Below are 21,245 nucleotides of genomic sequence, written 5' to 3'. Positions count from 1 at the left end.
TTATTTTTATTTTATATGTATGTGTGTATTGCCTGCATGTATGTGAGTGCACTCGTGTAGTGTAATGCCCATGGACGTCAGAAGAGGGTATCGGGTTCCCCTGGAACTAGAGCTACAGACAGTTGTAAGCCACCATGTGGGTGCTGGAAATCAACCTGGGTCCTCTGCAAGATCAGCCAGTGCTCTTAAACACTGAGCCATCTGTTGAGCTCCAGAAATGAGAAGTTTTAATGAATAGTAGTTAATGCATGGAAATATGATCACAGAATTATTATATTTGTTTCTGAACCTCAATTTTAAATTAAATGGCATACCTAGATAATCATGCCTGGAAAACAAATAACATGAAAAAAATCATTTCCCCTTAATGAAGACAGAGTCACAGTTACTTCATAATTATACACACACACACACACACACACACACACACACACACACATGTTGAGCTCTTTCAATTTCATACAATATTTCTTAATCAAATTTAGAACCCCTCCCCCATCCATGACTCCCCCATCCCCGGGCCGAATCTCATGCAATCTGTCATACATGTTAAGTCCTATTCATTCAGGCATTTGTACCCAAATGTCCTTCAGTGTAAATGTGTCCATTCAAGTCTGGTCAACCCGTCTAGTGATTATATGAAGTTATATTCCCCTTACCCAGCAGCAATCATTCTCCAATAGTTCTCAGTTTAGTGCCAGCCTGCCACCTATTTCTCTTCTCCCCTTTGGGCCCTTGTTTAATTCAGTTGACATGGGTCCTGTACTTGATGCCACCATTGCCACAAGTTCACATGTGCAAGCTTACAGTGGCCTGGAAACCTCTCCTTCCCTGTGTTCACCAACCAAGCCTGGCTCTTGCAATTTTTCTGCCCCCTCTTCAGCAATGGTCCCTGAGCCATGGGTGGATGAGATTCCATTTAAGAGTACTATCCTATGTTCTACAGTATCTTATTCTTTACAACTTGGCCAGTTTTGGCCTTCTGTATGTACCACACTCTGTTATATAAGGAAGCATTACAGGTGAGAGTTGTGGGTTGCATCAGTTTTTTTCTCTACGGCATGTTCTCTGATGTTCCATGAGCCTTAGTTGTAGAGGTCTGATTGTAGATGTGTCATCTAGAAATGGGTATCTCTCAGACATATGTTCTCTGTGTCTGACCAGATGTGCAATTCTGCAGCAGCTTCCATCAGTTGCAAAAAGAAGCTTCTTTGATGAGTGGTGTACTGTATGCTTCTCTGTAAATATAAGGATATATATTTAGCATATAGTAAGAAGTTTCATTTGTCTTAGAAATATAGAATAGAGAGGGTTTTCTTTGAGATCTATGTCCTCCTCTCCTACCACCTGTATTTGGCTGAATTTACAGTACCACCCATGTGTTCTCTGCTATTGAGAGGGCTTTAAGTACAATTAGATAGCAGTTGATTACCCCCAGATGACAGTGCCACTACTGCACCAATAGAGGTTGTTTGCCATGCCAGTTGTTATGGTAATTGTGCTTTAGGGCTGCATTGGACCATTGATTGTTTTTCTCCCTTTCAGTCTGCTTATTGTCATTTAGTGTTATGATAGCCAAACTTCAGTTAGAAGGCTTCCAGTTCAGTTCCTGCTCCATTGTTTCAAGTCTTGTACCATACGGATGTCATGTCCTCAACAGTAAACAGTAGGGTCTTATCTTACTAGTTCTTGGAGATAACCAAGAAGTTTGGTAATATTTTGTGTTATTTTGGGAGTCCCTTGGACAACTTTCACCACCAACTCAGAGAGAGGTCTCTTCTCTCTGACACTATGTTCATTGACAAGCAGTTCCCTGAGATAGACATGCACTAATGTTCAGACACTATATGCATTTCTCATGGGGTTTTGAGGGCACCGCTTTTAACTCTAGGTTTCCTAGTCCCCCCAAATTCATTCATCTCTACTCTCTTTTTTCTTCCATCTGTCCTCCCTCCCTACCTAGTCACAGTAACCCCATTATCCACACCCTCCCCACAATTCCACCCAACTCCCATCATCTTCACTCTCCTGACTTCCCTCCTTCCCCCACACCATGGCCCCTTGCATGTCCCTCCCTCCTCTCCTCCTTGCCAAATACTCTTATTTTCCCCACTTCCTCCCTCTGTAACATCTGTTTCCTACTATCCCCTTTTCAGGTTCTTTCTTTTCCTTTACCTCCATTTCCCTTTTCCTAGCTCCTGGTGTTACATCAGAATTTATATACTCACATCTAAGGGATTAGTGCTACAATCTGCAAATGAGGAAGAACATAGACCACTTGCTTTTCGGATGTGGTACATCTACACAATGAAGTTCTACTCAGCAGTGAGAAAAGATGAAATTATAAAATTTGCAGGTAAATGGATGAAACTAGACAGTGTTATACTAAGTGAAATAACTCACAATTTTTTATTACAATACTGACTGTTAATAGGTGGAGCACAAGTTCAGCTCTAAAAGGGAAGAGGAATGTTGCCCAAGATTCAGCAAAATAGTTAAGAGCATATCATGCATTTAGTGCCTTTACATATAAAACCATGGTACAAAACACTCTAAGTCTAATGTAAAGATATTTACAGATGTTTTCAATTTTTTAAAAAACTTTCAGTTTCTGTAATTGCATATCACCCTTGGATAAGAGCTCTCCCTAAACCTTCAAATAAACAGGCCTTTTAAAATTCTGAATTCCGTTTTCTATGCTAAGAACTACTATTCTTGTACCTTATAGCATATTATTTCAGTCTTACTAAAAATCTCGTAATGTTTTTTAAAACTGAGACTTTGTAAAACTGAAGGGCACCACTTTCTTTTCCCAATACAGACAACTAACAAACATTCTTTTAAATGATTATGAAACATTTTTAAATATAGATTACATGTAAAGCCTCTGATAAATTTAAAGTGTTGTCAAATATTTAAGATGAAAAGGAAATTTATTTTCTAGCCAGTAAAACTCAAAAAGGAATACATAAATTACTAGTAAAGATACATATGCTTGGAAATTCCAAAAACATTGTTAAAGTAACACAGGACCAAAAAGAAATTCAATGAAAATGAAAATTAGAACGGATTGGTGGAGTAATAACAAAACAATATGGCATATTGAAAACATCACACATTACGTGTAATACATGTTTGTCAGCTCCTGGAAGAAAGTTGGAAAGTAATAAAGAGAAACAAATTCAAGGATGCAACCTATAGTCATAGGATCGACTCCCTCCCTCCCTGATCTAGTAGTTTCTCTGGTATCCTCAGGGGGAATTTTACTCTGCCTAATTCTTAATAGACAAAATTAAGAAATTTACATTTCTGCTGCTCATAAATATGGAAAAGCCATATATCTACCATGTTCTTCAAAGCAAACTGATTTCATTCTTACAGTCATTGACTAGTGAAAGCATTAATTTTAACACCAAACTTCTGCTCAATGCTGTCTGCTTATGCTTCTATGGGTGACAGACAAGTAAATGGTTTGATTTCTAGGACTGTTTTCTTTCTTTTACAAACGTTACTTTTACCTGTACAATTTCCTAATCTATAAAAATGAACTACCTTATCATATTTCCTTCTGACATTTTGAATTGAATGTATCCAATTTTTCTTAAGTTCAAGGGATTTTTGTGTCTGATTCTAGTTTCTACCACATCATCCAGGTGTCCTGGGAAAGTTTATGGAGCTTATTCTACCAATCAGCCAATAACTACTATTCAACTCCTACAGAGACCTGTGAACCTTTATAATGCTTATGACTAAGGCAAAAAAAATGTATCCAAGTAACTTCAATACTTTAAAAGTAACAGAAAAAAAGAAGCCATATTTAAAAATCTTTAAACAAGACATCTTTACTCGTCTATTGACCAAAGAAACATCTAGAGTAAATACCAGGATGAAAATGTATACTATTCTTTCTGGTAGCCTCTGTGATATAAGGTTATCAATAATTAATTGACATTTACAGCATCATTCATTATTTTAAACTTCTCAACTCTGCCTATTTGTTTTTTAAAATAATTTATTTATTATTTTTGTTGTATATGTGTGAGTGTATTGCCTGTATGTATGTAACTGAACCGATGTGGTGCAATGCCCATGGAGGTGAGAGGAGGTCGTCAGATCCCCTGGAACTGGACATATAGATAGTTGTTTACTGACATGTCCTGAGAGTTGAACCCTGGTCCTCTACGAGAGCAGCCAGTGCTCTTAACTCCTGAGTCATGTCTCCAGTCCCACTGCTTATTTGCTTTATCCATCTTATTTTAAACAGGTCATCTTACTTAAACTTTATATAGTATACTAACACAGCTAGAGGTTTTGGTATGAGAAGGAAATATTATACCTGAAAATCTTTTAATGATTTTACTTGTCATTTCTTCCAAAGAGTAGGCACAATATCTGGAGAACACACATCATCAAATATTATTAATGAAATACATTTGCAAATGAGGAAAATGCAGAATACATTAGCAGTATTTCAAAGCAATTAACAGAGGAAACACAGCAACCAAAGCAAGCCATTATGTAATCACCTTGCCATTCAGAGTTGATTTGTATGGAGAAATGACATCAGACCCTGGGTGAGGAAATGAAGACAGAGAAAGAGGTATGGATTGATAAAGCACCATCATATTATAGTGCAATTTTGCTTAATAATGGGACTCTCATCAACCTCATTAAAAATTAAAATCACTTGGTAAGTATTGAATAGTATTGTTTGCTTCCATGGCAGGGGACCAGAGGGGAAATTATTAGTTAGTTGATATTATAATTGGGAAAGGAGAAATCTAAAATGTCATCTGGGATGTCATGCACAGTGGGATTGGTAGATAACATCCGCTGAATACGGAAAACGCAATTAAATTATGCCAAGACTTCAAGAGATCAAGGGAGGTATTCATGTGAGGCAAACATGGTCACTGAAGAGAAATAATCTAAGACCCAATGAACATCAAAGATTGGAGTAAATTTGTTTATATCAACTACAAATCCCTGCCATCACAGTCTGTTTTTCTTTTTCTTCTTAATTCATTAGCCTAAACTTTTGGTTTTCTTGAAACTATACATTTAAATTAATCAGAAAAGGAGAACATAGTTAGACAAACATCATGTGAAATTACTATATGTAAATTTGTTCAAAAAATGAAACAAAATTTTTATGGATGTCAAATTTTTCACTAGTATTTTTGATACACACCGTTTTCAAATTATCATTAGACTCAACTGCTCTAGAAACAATTTCTGAAAATTCATTCTGTCATTTATTCTAAGCTGTAGTACCTCTTTATTATTCTCATCACAATGAAATACAACTAAATATTAGTCACTAGTAGGCCATAGCTGCTTACAAATTGTCATGGATGTGTTTGTGATTACAGTACTTACCCTTGTCACAGATTTCCCTCATTTAGTAAACTATGCCTTCCTGGGGTGTTCAAAGTTGACCAGAGAAAGGCTTATATAATAGCATATCACATCCATCTGAGTTATAATCCAAAAGTTATAAGAGCAGGAACTAAAGCATGAGGAAAGATAGTAGTCTGAAAACTCTGATGTTTTCTTCTTAAACATTCATTACTGTTAAGTATTCCTCTTCGTATTAAAAATAACTTAATAAAATGCCAATATGATGTTTTCAATATTTTATTACTCTTTCTCTGATTGTTTCCTCCCTTTGAAGATAAAAGAGGTATTTTAATTAGGATGCAATGGGAATAAATTCTAAATTAGCATGTGTTGCTGTTCAATAAATGCAATTTTAATTACAACATTTTCCTATTTATCTCACATATTCAGGGGAAAAATTCAGAGGCCAAAGAAATGTTTCTGAATATATTATATTTAATTATATAATGCCTGGAACTTCATTTTGATTTAGACATGCCTCTCCATGTTTTCACTTGAAAAGCCTGAGTCTAGAGATAGGGAGAAATTAAACACTATATAGGGGTCCCTACAATGTCTTACTAGGAAGAATGTTTCTCTACCTTACACTGGGAAACTGTGCCAGAAAAATACTCTCTTTCATTTAAAAAGTCCCTAGAAATAGTCAGTGTTCTGGAATACTCCTTGGTAGAGGAAATCTCACCACCAAGGTGATCCATAGATCTCATAAACTCTAAATGACTCTCTTTACTCAATGACTGAAAGTGGCCTCTTTTGGTTGTCTGAACATTTAGACAAAGAATATCTTTTTCTCAATCACCATTCAGAGAGAAATTAAGTGAATTCAAGTGTTTCTAATAATTTCATAATAACTCAAGAATATTATTCAAAATTTTGAGAGGTATATTTGAGCCTAATGTCTGCAAAACCTTGTCCATTAAGACACAGACTTCCTATTATATCAAACTGATGCTTACAAAATAAGAAAATTTCTGTATATTTATATGTATAAAATGATGCTATTACATATGCTTATTTTCAAACATAAGTAAGCATTTCAGACTTTGTTTTACTGGTATTTAATTTAGTTCACATAGGTCTGCATTATGGATTCTAATGATGATGGAACTTGTAGACTAGTTTAGCTATATTTTTGTGGAGAAATTTAATCAGCCAAAAAGATATAAAAGTTTTGAATTCAACCAATTATACTCTTTCTAAAAAATATAGTATTAACTTCTGTGTGGAGACATGCTGGTGGCAATACTTTTAAATTTAAATGTATGAAGTAATATAAAACAACATGTTGCCACATTGTTGAATGAATTTACCAGTCATGTATTTCTATTTTCATAAATTGAATGACTAGAACTTAGGATGCATATACTGTTGACATAGAAAAAAATAGATTCATTTTCTAACTTTTCTGGATTGGTACTTAAATAATAAAGTAGCAAAAATATCATCTATTTGCAAATATAATTGGAAGAAAATGAAAAATTTACTGTTGACAAATGAGTAAAAGGAGCAGTGAGTAGAAATTTAAGAAAGTTCATTCAGTATAAGTAAGCAGCAAAATTAATTTCTGCTTTCTCTCAGATATATAGAGACACATATTTTATGGATGTGAAATTTGAGAATTTCTAGATTTAAAATGAATAAAATCAACATGTATTATATACACACATACTATCTTAAATCTTGTTTATATTTAAACATCATATATATTATATTTTTAGGAGAAAGGAGATAAGTATAGACAGAATTCATTTTATATATGTGCTGTTAAGTGTCCTGAGAACACTTAATGTGTTCAATTTTGTGAAACTGGAAGTATACAGCATTTTGGGTAAATCATATCTTTGGAAACAAGAATTCTGATTACTCTATCATATGGCCATAGATTAGACAGTGTTCATCACTATGATGAAATACCTGGGGTACTTAATTTTGTAAAAGGATTACTTATCTCAAAGTTATGAATGTTTCAATCTAAGGAGAGACATAGTTTTTGAGTCTTATGTAGATATGCCAGGCAGGGAGGTGGGCAGCATGGAGAGAACAAACTGCCCACCTCATGGCCAGGAAGCAAAGAGAAGAGCTGGATTCCTAATGACTCTGAGCAGATGCTTCAAATTATTTAAGGCTGTCATGTGAAGATTCTTCTCTCCAAAGTCCACAGATGTTAAGTCTGAACCTCTCTGGGGACCAAGCATTAAGCAAATGAACTTGAGTGGCATTCAATACCTGTTAACTATGGCCATCAATCAATGTGAGTTTTTGCATATAAAGAAAAGAGGAAAATAGAGGCAGAAAGAGATTAGATTGAGTCTGACCTAAATCGGTGGAAAGTAAATTCAGTCAACTGCTTGAACAGTTATCATATCAAAATTCTTTAAATTTTCATTACTCAGTGATATATAAGAATCTCCTCTGAAATTCCTGTCCATAGCACGTACTTCTACAATATGATAATGTTTGACAGGTTGTGTTTGATTAATAACTTTATTTTAGAAAGAATCATGATCAGATAAAATGATCTATTGTAAACTTGTATCATTTATTCCATAAAATATATGTCAACTGTTGAGATCAGGCTGTGCCCTCCTCTAGTTTATATTGTGGAAAGCAATGCTTTGTCATACAGTGTTTTGCCTTGAGAGACTCTAATTTGCAAGCAGTGCTCAACTCCAATTATTGAATGAAAGATGGCTCTGCTTGCTGATAGGCATGTGAACAATGTCATCTGTCTGGCATTACCCACAAGGCACAAAGTGATCCATACCTTATTTGTAGAAATGGAAATATACAACTCTATAAATTATTGAAATAAAATAGGACTACAGCAGCATGGGCGTTTATTAAAATTGTATCCAGGAAATCAGGCCCAAGAATGATCAAGCACACCAAACTGAGCAAAGGGTGCAACTTCTTCATAGGGAACATAACACTGTGATGATTGCAGTGCCACAAATCTGTCATCTGCCCATGTGTGCATCAAGGCATCCACAGGCATAAAACTTTCAACTCTTCCAAGGACTTCAGATCAGCTTGGTACCTGCTGCTGTGGGAACCTGCTTGATTTGACTTTCTTTTCATCCACCCATTCATCCATTTGGGTGTGATGCATCCTTCTGTTATACTAGACCGACTCCCGCCCTTCCCTTATACAGCCTCTATAGCTCTAAACCTCACTTTTGCTAGGTGCTTTTGTTGGGCTCATATCTGCCCCTTACCAGATCTCTAACAAGGTTAGTTACCTGACTCCCTCAGAGACTATTTCTAGAACAGCCCTCTCTGACTCTCAGGACTCTTTGGAACATCTTGTACTCCTCTGTGCTTTTTAACCCTTTGTAACCATTGTGTGTCTGAGGCAGAAACAGAGAAAGATAAATTTATTGTGCAATGTGTAATTGTGTTATCTGAGAGTTAATATAAGTAACAGCGTGCTTGCTTTTGCCATTGCTCTAAAGGATACCTGGACAACTTGGCAAATTATTGCCAACAAATCTGATGTATGTTGTAAGTGCACTGTATCCTAACAAATGCTGCATTATGGAAGGACAGATATGTGTTCTATGTTTCTAACAAAGCATGCTTGAAACATTAAATTAAAATCTATTCAAGATTTAGGTTTGATGATGTGTATATTCTAAAAATTCTCTTCTAGAATATATTGTGCCTTTAATAAATTGATATAACAGAGCAACCCACAGAAAATGCATAACACCTGGGAGGAGAAAATTATAGTCAAATTGGTTTTTAAGGACTTTGGAAACAGCTCAGTATAGATCATTTGCTGATATTCAGGATGCCCTGGATTTGGCCAAATATGACCACAAAATTAGAGACCTGATAATTCCAATAACAAATAATGTAGATTAATCATGTTTTGACCAAAAAGAGAAAATAAAATTTGTTTTCTTATTGTCAATTTGAATGATTTATAATGCAGAAAGAATTAACTAGGACCACCTATGAAGGAGTGGCACTGGCCACAATGGACTAGGCCTCCCACATCTCTCAACAATCAATGAAATATTTCACAGACATGCTCACATAACCAAATCTCATAGAGGCAATTTTCCAACTTAGGTATCCTCTTCCCAGATGTATCAAGTTGACAACTGACATTAACCGTCAGGGAAGGGTTGTAAGGTTCCTGGACCCTGTAATCCTCCTTAGTTTCCCTCATCCATCCTTGAGAGAATGGTAGTGGACTGACATCATGTGGGTCTTGTGTGGGTTATTCAGGGAAATGGTCATGCCCAACCTGGAGGAAACAGCTACACAACTCTTAATATTGAAACTACATGGACATAGAATAATCTTTAAAGTGCTTTTATTATTTCATGGGTAAGGAGAACAAGAATTAGTCTGAAGTGGATATTATTCAGAGACTACATGTAGAATACTTTAAGACTTTTAATGAATCATGGCTATAAAATTATAGTTAAGGTTCAGCATTTTTCACCATGTACACAAATCCTGTTACATTGTGTTTTTTGCCTACTCTGCAGTTCTGGTGACTTAGATTTCCAAACATCTTCTTTCTGATATTTTACTTACAATATTTAGCAGAAACCACTCTTGATCAACAAACAGGAACTGCACACTCCCATTCTGCTCTGCTCTTCACCCTTACACTGAAAATCCTAAATTATGTAAAATTTTGTCTATTTTTGATTTAAGGTTTATGAAATAATAAACAGTATGACATATATTTTTAAAGTTAAGTTCTGACAAACTACCATTTTACAAATAAGAAATCAGGAATACCAGAAAAAAAAGAATTAACAAGGTATATTAGATATCAAAACCACATGGGGGGAAAATAATTTAGGTAACATCCAGTAGGACCACATTTATAATTGCTATCTCTTTTTCTCAATAGATTTATAAGGCTAATTGTAACATATCCTAGATCTACCGTCCATTGCATCTGGATTCTTAGTATATATCCTTTACTAAATGTTTACAGAGCACATTGTTATAGGATTCATTATTAGACATGCTTTTGATTGCTTCTTTTGAAAGTTTGTCAACATGTTGTAAGAGGGTATATTTTGCTCAATTTTAGGACAGTGTAGAAAGTCTCATATAAAAGTTTCGAAGAAGTGACATGGTAATGAGTTTCTTTTATTAGTTATGATTTATTTTGATGAAAACTTTTTAGTATAATAATTTTGTGTGTTCTTTGATAATTTCATACAATGCATGAACACAGTTTGATCACAGTCCACCTCCCACTGTCCCATTCAATGCACCTTGTATCCCTCAACTGAGGTTTCTTTCCCAACATTATGTCTTCTTTTTTTATTTAAACTAATTTTTGCAAACTTCATACACTATATCTTGACCATATATAAAGTCCCTGGCCTATCTGGACCCTCCCAAGCCCCTCATCAGATTTCATGCATTTTTATCATAAATATTTAAGGCCTGTCAAGACAAGTTTGTGTCCCCAAATATTCCTCAGTGCAAGTCCATTCACAAGATCCTGGTCAACCTAGTTAGCTTCATTCCCTTAAGGAAAATCCACTATTCTTTCTGAGCAATCATCAGTTGCCAATAGCGTGTCAGCTAAAGTTGGGACTTCCTTCTCATTTCCCTACATTTACATTAAATTTTGTCTGGTTTGAGCTTGTATGTGTCTTGTGTATTCTATCACCAATGCAGTAAGTTCAAATGAGAAGCTTACCAGAAAACTGGAGAACTTGGTTCCACGTGGTCATCCACCTCCCCTGGATCTTAGAGTCTTTCCGCCCCACCTTCCACAATGATTCCAGGGCTTTTAGCCCTGTGTGGCAGAGTTTTGATAAAGCAGTCCTATCTAGGGACAAGCACTCTGAAGTGTTTTATTTTCTGCATTTAGGACTGTTGTTGCTTTCTGGGTTAGTCACCATCTGTTGTATGGAATATTTCACTGGTGATAGTTCAGAGATGCACTAAAATTCTTTCTATTCCCTGTTCTGCTGTGCTTCCTGAGCCTTAGGTGCAGAAGTTGCATGGTAGATGTGTTATTTAGTACTGGACATCTCAAAGACATGTCTTCTCTGAGTTTGATCTGTTCTGGAGATATAATAGTTTTCCTTTCTTGCAAAAAGAAGTGTTTTTGCTGAGTGGTGAGAGGTAAATTTCCCTGTAAAATTAAAGTTATGTATTTAGAATATAGTAAGAAATTATGTTGGTCTAGGGATATGAAAAAGTAGGTTTTTCTCCAGGATCTATGACTTCCCCAGCCACGTGTATTTGACGTGGTAAAGTACCACATATAAGTTCCCTCCCGTTGAGTGAGCCTTAGTTCAATTAGTCAGCTGTTGACTACCCCAACAATAAAAGCACCACAACTGCACCAATAGAGATAGTCCCCTAGGCCAGTCATTGTAGTTATTAGGCTTTACAGCTGGATAGGACCATTGATTGGCTTTCTCCGTTGGCAATTACATAATATCCTCAAGAGGAGGCTTCCAGGTTTGTTCAGCTTGATTTCTACAAGTCAAGTGTCCCATGTATGTCCCATCTTCACCAATAGGGTCTTACCTTCAAGTTCTAGGAGGCAATCAAAGTCTGTGCAATGGTCTGCATTATTTGGAGAGTCTCTTGGACTACCCTGATCAACATGTTGAATAGAAGTTTCTCCTGCTTTGCACTATGGTTTTTCTTATATAGTCTTCAATTATACACATGCACCTGTATGCTTATTGTATGTGTATTTTTCAGTAGGTTTTAAACTAATACATTTCACTCTTGTAATCCTCTGTCTTTACTTCTCACTTAAAGTACTCACATTTCCCCTATTTCCACCCTGATAACACCTGTCTCCAAATATCCCCTCCAACAAACAGACCATGGACAAAGGCCATATCCTCAAGCTTGTTTGCAACTGCTTGCCTAGGATCATCACAGCTAAGCTTGTTGACTATTCTGCTCCTCAAGAAAGGAGGGGATAGGTGAGTCATCCACACCTCCCAACCAGTCAGTTGTTCCAATTGTACAAGGAGGAGGGTCTAAGGGTATATAAACTGAGGAAGCCAAGGGGGGGCTCTCTCATTATTTTGTGCTGCTTGGAGGAATTCACCATTCATGCTAGGATGAAGAAGTTCGAGTGTGGCCTGAGGAAAGAATGCTCACACTCCTGTAAATAAGCCCTCACACATTGCTTTGTAAGTAAGTCCAATAAACCCTCTAGTTTCCCATACTGCAGTTTGGCAAAATCATACCTCCATTTGTTGTAGGGACCAAGGGAGGTGAGGGCATTGATTATGCTACCCAGGAGGAATTTTGGCAACACTCACTTTCAAGCTCCTTCTTCCCCTTTATCTCCATGGTTTCTTCCCATTTTACTCACTCCTGGGTTTACATCAGGATATATACACGCATCTAAGTGTCATCCTTCTTTATCATTGAGTAGAACTGTATTGTGTAAATGTACCACATTGTCATTATCTATTTTTCAATGAAAGGACATTTAGGTTGTTTCCATTTCTTAGCTATTGCAAAAAGTACAACAGCAAACATGGCCACATAAGTATCTCAGCAATAGAATAAGTCTGTTGGGTATATGACAAGAAACAGTATAATTGAATCATATGGCAGATCTGTGAATTCTCCACACTGATTTCCACAGTGATTGCACCAGTTTGCAATCCCACCAGTAGTAAATGAATTCCCCTTTCACTTAATCCTCATCAGCATTTAGTGTCATTTGTTTTCTTGATCTCAGTCATTCTGATAGGAATAATATGAAATCTTACAGTGGTTTTGATTTTCATTTTTCTAAATTACTAAGGATGTTGAACATGTTATAGTGTTTCTTAGTGATTTTTACTTCTTTGAGACTCTCTGGTCATATCTATAGCCCATTTTTTAAAAATTAGATCATTTGTTTCATGACCTTTGTTTTTTAATTCTTTTTATATTCTAAATTTTAATCCTTTATCAGCTGTATAGCTGGTGAGGATTTTATTTTTCACATCAGGTGGGATTCCTCTTCAATCAGTTGTTTGTTTTGCTGTGCAGAGCTATTTGTATTTTCCATATATACATGGATATGGGACCCTCCTATGTGTATGGTCAACCTACAAGGTACCAAATCCATGAAGAAATCAAATTCTCCCTCTCATAACAGCCTTCAATTGTCAATATCTCCTCAGCTAAGGATGAGGGCTTATGTGTCCCGCCCACATCCATGTTGTAATGCTGACTGCCTTTACCTTGTACAGGCCTTGTGCAGGGAGGTAGAACTGCCGTGCTTTCATGAGTATAGCAATCCTGTCATTTCAAGAAGACGTTGTTTTGCCCCAGTCCTTTCCCTGACTTCTGACTCTTAAAAATTTTAGCACCCTCTTCTGTGATGTTCCCACAGCCTTGGAGAAAGGAAGTGTTATATGGATGTCTCATTTGTGGCTGAGCACTCCGAAGACATTTGGTCTACATACTTTGACTAGTTGTAAGTCTCTGTGATTGGGAAGACACAGTCCCACCTACTGTACAAAAATTCTTCTCTGAGCAGGTCTATGAGCTTCACTAATCTCCAGGTAGTGAGATTACCTAAATAGATGACAGTTTGATTCTATAATTATTTGTCAAAATAAGGGTACAATTATTTTTTTCTTTGAATTTTTGTGCATTTCATGTACTATATTTTGATTGAATTTAGATTCCTAATCCTAGCTGCATCCTTCCTGATACTCATTGCTCAATTTCTTGTACTACTACTACACACACCCACACACACACACACACACACACACACACACACACACACACACGCGTGCACCTACAGAGTCAAACTTGTTTTCTTACTCTAGAAATATCTAAAATACTCTAGAATATCTAAAACAAAAGATGGAATTGCTGCTAGTGACTGAAAACTGGCCACTATTATGGAATCATCCTGTAGAATAAGGGGAGGGAGGAATGGAGGGCATAGTCACTGTGTGATTCATACCAGCACTTGCCTTTCAGGTGCATACATAAGCTTTGTCATTGTACAGCATTAAGACTTTGATTGTTTCCTTTTAAAAATACCTCAGGTAAAACTAAGAACAAAAAATATTCTTGTTCTGAAATCTTGCAAAGCACTATTTCATTTTATAACACTGATGTTCAAATTGTTGGTTTCCTAGAATGCAGAAAAAGAAATGAAATATTTCTGTTGTATTGATTTTTTTTTCTTTCCACAAACCATGTAAAATCTACCAGAAACTGGTCACAAAATTTTCTATTAAAGATGCTGATTTTGGATAAGGCAGAAGAGACAGTGGGAGGAGGGCAACTAACTAAAGATGTTAGAAATATATATGAGTTTGGAGTTTCTCTTCCCAGGGGATAATGTTTCTCCCAGAAGACAGAGGATGCCAAATTAAAGGCCCAGTACTAGGTGTAGGATACCTCCCAACAAATTGATGATCAGGCTAGTCCTGATGACCTGATGATCCCCCCAAACATACAGGCTATATATTCTGATTTCTTACCAGAACTTGATGGTAATGCAACTCTATTGCTAAAGCCACCACATATTGGTCACAAGACATGAAGAAATTATTCAAAGTACTAGGAGATGCTATGTAAGTGTCCGGAGGAATCATCTTATCTGGTTGTGAACCCTGTGACCCACAATAATGACTGGTGTGGCAAGATGAGATCATGGATGCCGTAGTAGAACAAATGTTATGTAGACAACCAACTGCTTTCTGATCGAATTGAAGGCTGGATCCACAGGGGAAGCACATGCCTGGTATTATAAATCTGGCTAAGAACCAGTGCTTAGGGACCTCCAAGGCCCAAAAGGTGTGAATCTGTTAAATGGACATATCATCAAATTGCCATCTACATTTATAACTCCCTACCCATAGAGTAGTACAACTTTCAGACAACAGAGAAGTTTTTGTGCAGTGGACAACAGTTAATGCAGAAACACACAAGTGGTCAAAGTGCAGAGAATAAGTGTCTATGAAATGATTTGCCACAAATGAGACACCTGTATCACCACTCCCCCAAAGCTCAGGGTCCATTATGGAAGAGGAGACAGAAAGACTGTAAGAGCCATAGATCTGAGAGGACCAGGAAACAGTGTCTTCTGGAAATGAAAGGACTGATGCACTCATGAACTCATAGCACAAGACCTGCAAAAGTTCAAGACAGTCAACATTCTAGCATGGAAGGGGAGAGGCTTACAAGCCCCATACTTTAAACTGAAGAAATGTTGACAGTGGATGGTCACCAGTGGAATTTTAAAGAATAGTGCCCCTGATCTGTGAACCACATTTCAATCGATGGTCCCATACCCATGAGTGTATCATTAGCCAAATCGGACTCATTGAATTATTCATTAAAAAAAAAGGAAGAAGACATAATGTTGGAGGTAGGAGGTGCATCCTGGATCTGGGAGGAGTTAGGAGGAGGAGTGGATGTGTAAATATAATCAGTATTATTGCATGAAATTCTCAAAGATTAATCAAAATATTGTATGAAAGAGATGCAGAAGGGGTTTTTTGTTTTTGTTTTGTTTTGTTTTGCAAATAGCTGTATTGTGGAATTGCTTGACTTTGCTTTTTGATGTTTTTGTTTTGAATTCCTTGAGACAAAGTCTCTTTGTGTGGTGTTGTCTGTTGGTTGGTTGGTTTTGTCTTTTTATTTTTGCTTTCTTGAGTCAAGATCTCTTTTTGTGCCCCAAGACTGGTCTGCAGCTCTCTTTGTATTTCAGGATAACTTTGAGATCTCATTACTCCTCCCTCCAACCCCTGCTGGGATTACAGATACACAAAATGGTGTTTCATTGTGTTACAAGAACACATTGCTCAAATGGAGAGAAGGTGCATTACTAACATAAAGACAATTTCAGGATCACTGAATGTTATCTTTCTTAAAGGCTATCATCTGTTTTATTACTGGTAAACATCTTAAGGATTTTAATATATCTTCCTAGTTAGTTAATAATTTCAAAATACCAATTTTCTTTTGTAAAGGAAAATTAAATGCTTATAATATTGGAAAATATTTCATTTCTCTAAATTTAATAGGATGAATATCTAAGAAAGTTGTAGCCATTCCTGGAGAGGATGCTATTTTTTTGAAAGTTGTTCTTGCTGTTCTGAAGTCAGAATTTCCAAGGGAATACAGCATTTCTCGATTCATTTCTAATTACTTTATTTTGATAACCACGGACTGTTTTTTCTCTGACTTTCCCAGGAAATTCAAAGTGCCAAAACAAAATATAAAATGGATTTAGGATATTTTTTCTCCAGATGATCAACATTTATAAATCTGATACAGATTCTTGTGAGTTCCTTATTTCTTAAAATAACCAGAACAGTAAACGCTATGTGAGATAACACATAAATATTAAAAACTGAGGTGACTAAGGCCGAATTGCATGAAACTTGCTTCATAATCGGGCTACAATTGCGGTAGACTCTTTCCAGTTGTTCTTCTCCAGTTTCAGACCAAAGATAACCTATTGTTGTAAGAACACTTGATCTCTGTGGCTTTCAAATTAGCCTTGGGAAGGAGCATAATTGATTGGAGTGCCAGGCAAGATATTTAAAGAGCAAGACTTAATGTCAGCAGCATGGCGTTTCTGAGGCCACTGGCTTCAGAGTAAATTTGGAGAGTTATAATTGGAACAAAGAGTGCCTATTAAGGTTTGGAATGGTTTGAATATAGCTTTCAACAGTTCATTTGCTGAAATATAGGCCCTATTTGCAGTATTGAAAGGAGTCACACTTAATTTGACTACAGTATATAGGGATGAGACTTCAGAGAGGTGATCAAAGTTAGACAAGCTAAGCAGAGAAGTGACTTCATAACTGAATACTGATAGTGCCATAAGAATTAAGATAACTCACACAGACGTGCTCGTGTACTATGTATGTCTTGAAAAGTGAGCACGTCACCTTTGTCAGAACTCTGACAACAAGAAGCCGTCTTCACCAAGTGCAAATCACTCTTTGTCCTGGTTAGCTTTAATTGTAACTTGACACAGCCTAAGAGGAAAGCCTTAATTATGGAATTGCTTAGTTCAGAATGCCTTGTGGGCTTATCTGTGGGGGATTCTCTAATTGTTTCATAGAAGAGGGCTCAGCCCACTATGCACAGTGCCATCCCTCAGGCAGGTGGTCCTGGTCTAAATGAAAAAAACATGAGTCTGTGAGTGAATCGGAGAGCAAGCCTTCACAAAGTGCCCCTCCATTGTTTCTGCTCCATGTTCCTGCCTTCATGTTCCTGTCTTGAATTTTTGTGCTGATATTCCTCAATGATGAACTGTGATCCGGAAGTATAAGTCAAAATAATCCTTTTCCACCACCGGTTTTTGTTTAATCAGACTGTTTTATCACAGTCCCAGAAATATAAGTAGAATACCCTTAGACCTCCAGAATATAACCCCAAATACACTTGATGCAATTTTAAGTGTCATCCAGATTTATGATTTAAAGACTTAGTCTCAGAGTATTGAGAGATAATGGAACTTCCAGGAGGTATTAGTTTGACTGTCAGAACTTACCTTGATTGATGATTAATGAACTTATACCTTTCTCTTTAACTTAGCTTTGGAATCTACCTCCAATGTCTCCAGTAAAAACAATGTTAAGGAATGTTAGAGAACCACAACTGATTCTTCTTATGGGAAAGTGAAATCAGATGAGAGGGAGGAAGTTTGGGCTGCCCGAGCTTGTTGAAGTCACTGAGGTAAAGGCAACTTTCACTTAGTAAAACATGTCTATTTACAAATCTATTAATTTTTCAGAAATTCATTTTAATTCTCTGTTATATAATCAAAAACATGGGATCTCCACTGAATCTCTTATGACACTGAAAACGCAATAAAAGATGGGGTTCTCAACTGGCAGTGGCTTTCCAGTAAATAACAACTTAATCCAAATAGTCTTGATTACAGGCAAACACCCCTCAGGAAAGAAAGATGTCTTTTTACAGACTTTAGAAAGTATTATTAAAGCCTATCTAACATATAGGTCAGCCCCAGGGATCCCCTGGCTATGGTCCAATCTTACCTGTGAGACTGTTTCATCTACAGTGGTTCCTTTGGTTATCATCCACTCACCCTTGAGAGGACCACACATGATTTTGTAATCAACACTGTTTCCGCTCTATACTAAGCACTGCAGTTTCCAGAAAGTTCCACCTTTATCTACTATTTTTTCAGTATATTACACTCATAACTTCAGAGTTAAGATAAATCTGATCTTACTGGCAATCTTTTGACTTTTGATAGTAAATACCTTTTGCTCCAATTCTCTTGTTTTCTATCAAAAGTGTGAGGATCGTGGTCAATATTTACCTCTAATCCCCAGGGTGCTTGCAGGCAAAGTAGCACCTGCAGTATTTGCCATCTTATATTTTGGAAAGCTCAAGTTACACAACCAGTAGCTCAGAATCCTGTATCACACCTTTTTTGTTTTGTTGTGGCCTTTTCCTCAATGTATAACAGAGAATGCCCGGGAGGTCCTTACAACCAGGTGACTAAGGAAGAAACAAGTCATACTAGTTTTCCTAATCATTTATGAACATCTGAAAATCAATGAGAGAAGCATTATGGTCTCACCTAGACACCACCAGCTATGAATTAAGCACAGGAATCCCCCCACAACCAGATAATTTCTAACCTTTATCAGCGACCCTCTTCCATTTATAACTTCAAGTTAGAATTTACCAATTATAGAAATGTGTTCAAGATTCAAAAAGCAAAAGTGAAGCAGAAACTGATACTCTGCTCTGGCAATTGCTAATTGATGTAATTTAAAATGTTATGGTCTTCCCTTCAACCTTATAAGGACTACCTCCATTACCACAGATGATAAAGACTGACGCTCCAAGCAATCCCCATGGTTCTCCGAGTTTTAGTATTTTCCTGACCAGGAAAGATTCTAGAATGTTTTCCTCAGTGATTAATTCTGATCAAATGTTTTTAAACATCTACTCCCATACTTCTTTCTTTTTTTGTGGGGGGATAATGATTTATTGCATTTTATACTTCCAAGTGATAGTCCATATCTAAGGGAAGTCAGGCAGGAACTCGGCAGGAACCTGGAGGCAGAAATTAAAGCACAGACCACAGAGTAATGCTTCTTACTGGCTTGCTCCTCTGGCCTGTGCTCAGCCTGATTTCTTACACAGCCCAGGACCACTCGTCTGGGGGTAGTATGACTAACAGTGGTCTGAGTACCTGCCCCCCAATCACTCAAGAAAATGCCTCCATACTTCTTTCTAAGTGGTATGATCTAGAAGGTATACACAAGACAGCTATGACATTTCTTATTACAGCCTGACCTAGTCATGTAATTCATCTGAACTTCTTTTAGGAAATGATTATTAAGCAAATAATAAAGGTGATATTTGCAATAGCTCACGTGATGAAATATATGATAGATCACTTTCCTCAGAAGGAAGAATTATAAATCATTTTATCTTTACCTTTTATCTTATAATAATATATCTTAAAACAATTATTTTTACTCATTTGTTTTCATTTTATGCGTATGAATGCTTTGCCCGCAGTGTATGAATGTTTTGTTTGCATGTTTGTAATTGTACCATGTGTGTACAATGCCCACAGAGGTCAGAAGAGGATCTCAGATTCTCTGACACTGGAGTTAGGGGTGGTTGTTAACTGTTGTGTGGGTTCTGGGAACTGAATCTGGGTCCTCTGCAAGACCTGAGGAATCTCTCCAGTCCTTTAGAATGATTATTATATAAAAGAGTAAAAACACAGTGTATGTATGGAATCAGCATCAAAAACATAAAGCCACAGAGAAATAAGTTCATTATTTTTCACTCATGCATACTAATGAGATATGCATTGAAGTTCTGTTTGAATTGTTATGGAGATCCACCCAGTTCCATCCCTGAGATCAATAAAAATTTGGACTTCCAGGAAAGGCAGAAGTAAAAGCAGCAAGCCAGACCAGAAGAGAGGGGCAAACTTGGTTTAACAAGTAAGAGTACCAAGCTCAGGAACTAAGAAAACAGCCTGCAGCTCGCTGGTGGGATGAGTGGACAGATGAGAGGAGCAAGGGAGAGATGGCTGGAACCCTGGAGCTGGAGTGGCTTTGGAGCTTTCCCAGTGGCTTGGAAAAGCTTTGCCACAGTAACAGCCTCCTGAGCCTGGAAGTAACTGTGCTGGGAACCATGGGACCTCAGGAGTTACTGAAACCTCCTGGAGTTCCCCAGGAGCTGAAGCCAGGAATCAACAGGTAGTAGGGAGAGGGACATCACCAGACACAGGTAGCTCTATGACAGGCACAAGCCACCAAATTCAGAGAGAAAACTGTTAAAAGGGAGCAGACTAGTGGTTTCCACTGGAATTTCAGGGGTGGCCAGAGTTGGGAACCTACAGAGGGAGCTCTGGGTTGGGGTTTTATAGAATACTCTGGCCCTCCACTTTCTTGATGCTCTCCCCTTTTCCTCACTGGTGTTGTCCTGTGTACCCTCCCTTGGGTGGGCTCGTTCTTTCCACCATCAGAGCCATTAGCAATTGCAGCAATTCTGGCAATTGCCAGTCACCAGCAGTTATAACAGTTGCTAAAAGCCCTGGGGTGAGGGTAGGAGTGGGGGTTCAAGAAACAACCTGGGGGATAAGAAGCAGTCCTTCTTAAGAGGGATCATATTTCCTGATCAGCATAATTTCCCTTAACTCTCCCTCAGAATATATATATATATATATATATGTCCTATTTCATTTGGCTGTCTTACATATTTTAGATTTTATCCTTATAACAAAACAATTGCTTACAATGAATTAGCCTGTGGTTTAGTAATATACTAGAGATTTTACTGCTGCTCCAGAGGACTAGTGAGCCATCAGAGTCCAATAAAGCCCTCCAGCCTCTTGCTTCGATAGAGAA

The sequence above is a fragment of the Nannospalax galili genome, unplaced genomic scaffold (genome assembly GCF_000622305.1).
Source record: "Nannospalax galili isolate Female #2095 unplaced genomic scaffold, S.galili_v1.0 scaffold96, whole genome shotgun sequence".
NCBI classification, from domain to species: Eukaryota; Metazoa; Chordata; class Mammalia; order Rodentia; family Spalacidae; genus Nannospalax; species Nannospalax galili.
Note: the sequence above shows the minus strand (reverse complement) of the source record.